This window comes from Rhinichthys klamathensis, unplaced genomic scaffold (assembly GCF_029890125.1).
Source record: "Rhinichthys klamathensis goyatoka isolate OS25496 unplaced genomic scaffold, OSU_Roscu_1.1 h1tg000311l_1, whole genome shotgun sequence".
Taxonomy (NCBI): Eukaryota; Metazoa; Chordata; class Actinopteri; order Cypriniformes; family Leuciscidae; genus Rhinichthys; species Rhinichthys klamathensis.
This window is the reverse complement of record NW_026606829.1, coordinates 1,270,519-1,274,595: the sequence shown is the minus strand read 5'-3', so window position 1 is coordinate 1,274,595 and position 4,077 is coordinate 1,270,519.

Here is a 4,077-nt window from a genome sequence, read left to right as displayed (position 1 = left end):
AGACTGAATGCTGCTTTGTTCTGCCTCAAAAATGTAAACAGCATGAACAGTGAAGCACAAAGATGGCATGGAATTTATTTAACCCAATAGTCATAAAAATTTGAATGAACATCGTTACTGCTCTTAATGCTAATATAAAGAAAGAGTGTCAACTTACTGTGGGTTCCGAATGTACCAGGCCATTATTATTTTATTAGATTGCTTTACACAGAGGAATGCATTTTCGCATTCCACTGCACTGCTTTTACATGGTATTTATATTCATATGTACACATGCACTAGATGGACGTGTTTGACCATTGCGCTTTCATCTCGCGCATGACACGCCGTTCTAAAAACGCAAGTTAAAATAAGTTTAACTTTTAGGCTACAAAAAGCTTGCGTTTTTTTGACACAAAAATGTGTTCTGTGTGAATGGTCCCTTAATATGAATAATTCCAAACCAAACAACAACTTTAGGAAAATATTTTAGGAAAAAGAAAACTTAAAAAAGAAGTATCACTATACCAAATTTTCTGTTTAAAGACTATTCTTATTTTATATGAAATATTGCAGTATTTATTATAAATAACGGGTCCATGTAAATCGTTATTTTGGTTGAAAAATGTATTTAAATTCATGCGTCCAAGTAGCCTAATCGTCTAATCGCTGACACTGATACTGCGAATATGCAAATGAGGATGTTAATCAAGGGTTTAGTAGCCTAATCTGTACAGTGTAAAACGTCAGTTTTTGAGTAGGCTATCCAAGATTAATTGTTAACCCCCTTTATGAGCAGTGTGAAACATGAAGCAAGATATCTCGGGGTTGCGTGGTATTTTTCCTCAAAACAGTTCAGTGGGAACTTGGTGCAGCCGATTCTGAAGATTTCAGTTGTCATGTCAATTACAGTGCTGACTGCCCACACCAAACACGAATCCCTAACCCTATCCGTAGCCAAACCTTAACCAATTAAATTAGACTAGCACAGGGTGGGATTTCCACTGAACTTCTGTGAAAGAAAAAAAAAACATGTCTCTGGGTTTAGAATGACCCAGGGTTAACTATATCAAGTGTGAAAAGCACGTTGCCATGGCTGACAGTATGTAGTGAACGCTACGAAAAACGTTACGGCCACTGGTTGGCGCCATTGACCAATCAGAATAGAGTATTCTAGAGCAATAATTCCAGTGTTGCCAAATCAGCGGTTTACCTCGCGGATTTGGGCTGCTTTTACACTGGGTTGTTTTTGTAGAACGCGGGTTGAAACGACCCCCGGAATGGGATTTCTTTCCCCAGAATGAGATTGGGCTAGTTTTGATTATTGGGCAGGTTTTGTTGTGGAGACCTGGCAACCCTGAGTAATTCCCAAATGGGGGTATACATACCCTGTAGAGGGGACGTGAGCAGGTTCCATGGGGTAGCTATATGACTGTACCAATCTATTTTTATGAACCACTGAACTTAGCATATAGGACAATTCACACTGAGCGACATCAGCCCATTTCACGACACGGTTTCTAGGCCGCAACGGGACATGTTATTGCGGACTTAAGGCCTTGATATTAGATCTCTATTAATTTATGCATATCCATGCTCTACATAAACTGGATTTTGTAACATGTAAGTGCGCAAAATATTCCTGTGCGCACACATTTTTTCTTGTGCGCACACGAAAGTCTGTATATTTTTTATTTTTGCAAAGGTCCCTTTAAGGCCTCCGTAATATTCGAAACCTAAATATGTGAAAAAAACTATAAGTGCTCATCTGCCGCCATCTATTGGTTATAGTGGTAATTTCACGTTGTTGTTTTTTTTTTAAATAAAAGTGTTTTTACATCAAATGTTGGATTTAAAATATTGAAATTTAGAATGTGTATTTATCCAGTCTTTTTTACCCACAACATTTGATTATTTGGTTTTATTTCGATGAAGAGTTGCTATTTGAGCATTACTGATGGGGTTGTGGGGGTACATAAAGGGGTAGTGAAAGGGGTAGTTCCAAAAATGAAAATTCTGTCAGTACTCACCCTAATGTTGTTCCAATCCCGTAAGACTTTCGTTCATCTTCAGAACACAAATTAAGATATTTTTCATTAAATCTGAGAGCTGGATCACTCCTCCATAGGGTTCTAAGGGATTGAAACTTGCTGGCCCAGAAAAGTTATTAAAGACATCTTTAAAATAGTCCAAGTGACTAGTGGCTAAATCTTAAGTTTATCAAGCAACGAGAATACTTTTTGTGCGCAAAAATAAAGACTTTATTCAACTATTCATTTCCTTCTCTGTAGGCCTTGAGTTAGTTCACATAGTGTAACAGCGCAGCACTTCTGTGTTGTACGTCACACGTAGGCTCACTATTGGCCGACGCTGGTCATGTGTGTGACGTACAACACAGAAGCGCTGCGCTGTTACACTATGTGAACTAACTCAGAGGCCCACAGAGAAGGAAATGAATAGTTGAATAAAGTCTTTATTTATTTTTTGCGCACAAAAAGTATTCTCTGCGCTTGATAAACTTAAGATTGAGCCACTGTAGTCACTCGGACTATTTTAACGATGTCTTTAATAACTTTTCTGGGCCGGCAGGTTTTAATTACAATAGAAGCTTATGGAGGAGTGAGACAGCTCTCAGATTTAATCAAAAATATCTTAATTTGTGTTCAGAAGATGAACGAAAGTCTTAGGGGGTTGGAACAACATGAGGGTGAGTAATTACTGACACAATTTTTTTTTTTTGGGTGAACTATCCCTTTAAGGTTAAAAAGTTTGGGAACCACTGTTCTAGAGCCGTTAGTATCCTAATAAAAACAATCCAGTTTTGATTTTACTGATTAACGTTTGACATCATGGGACAAAATTAATTTCTAGCAATATAAAAAGCAAAGGGGATAGAACTAGGCGCAACACATTTATTGGACAGATGCCTCCATTTTTCATGCCTTAAAAGCAGGTCTATTTTGAGCTTCCATTGGCTTTAATCTTGGGCTGAAAACACTTGACGTAGCTGCTCATCACAGTCGGTAAGAGCAAGCTCCATCCGGCTAATTCTTCTCAAGAAGTGTTTTTCTAAATAGAAGAGAGAACAGCTTTTCATTCCACTAAGAAGCAGATATTATTTCCCCCTCCATTCAGGAGATGGAGAGCTGTAGATTAGTGCTCCCACACACAAGGGTTTTAAAAGCCAATATCTACTGTGTCGTTGCTGAGCAACCAATTATCCAAGATTTGCACTTCCTCTTTGAATGTTGTTTGCTATTAATGTTAGGAATATATTTGGTTTATTCTAGGGCACTGACTGTGAAGTATGTCGAGATGAAGGTATGCCAGCTTGTTGCACAGCGAACATCAGAGAATTTGATTGCTGCAATGCTCAATTAATTATTAATCGTCAGATAAAATCTTTGATTAAAAGACAGAGGCATTTTCACAGTGTAAACTAATGCCAAAATTCACTCTGCCTCAGTGATGTGCTCAGCTATAACAATTTGGAAAAGGGTGAATGGTTGTAATGAATATTGCTAAAACACTTTCCCCATTCAATTTCAAAGACACTTACAGTATGATTAGAGAGAAGGAAGGAAGGAAGGAATGAAAAGGCAGATGTTCTGGAATTTCATCATTTGCCACTGAAGCAAGCAATTCATGCTTCAAGGAATTACTAGGACAGTCTATTCATGTACCCACACACATACTGAATTAGACTTTGCATGAGGACGAAGTACGAAATACTTTAATTAACACCAAATAACTATTATTTGCCCAAAATTTGGCCAGACATACACATTGCATAAGTTATGTTCTGGCCTGGATGTCAACACTTGAAATTGTAGATGGTGCAGGTGGCTGTTTATGTTGTAAAGTTTTAACCGATGACCTTTCTGACAGTCTCCGTGTAAATGTTGGCTGTAAATACAGAACATATTCCTAAATAAGCCTCAACTAGGAGATAGAAAAGCAAAGCCATGACTAAAAAAACAGCAACAGAGCTTTACTCTTGTCATTTTGTTAATAGGTCATAGCAGTTATTATGGTATATATAAATGAAACTACTATATTTTGTCAATTCTAGATTTCAAGACACATTTTAGGAGTAAA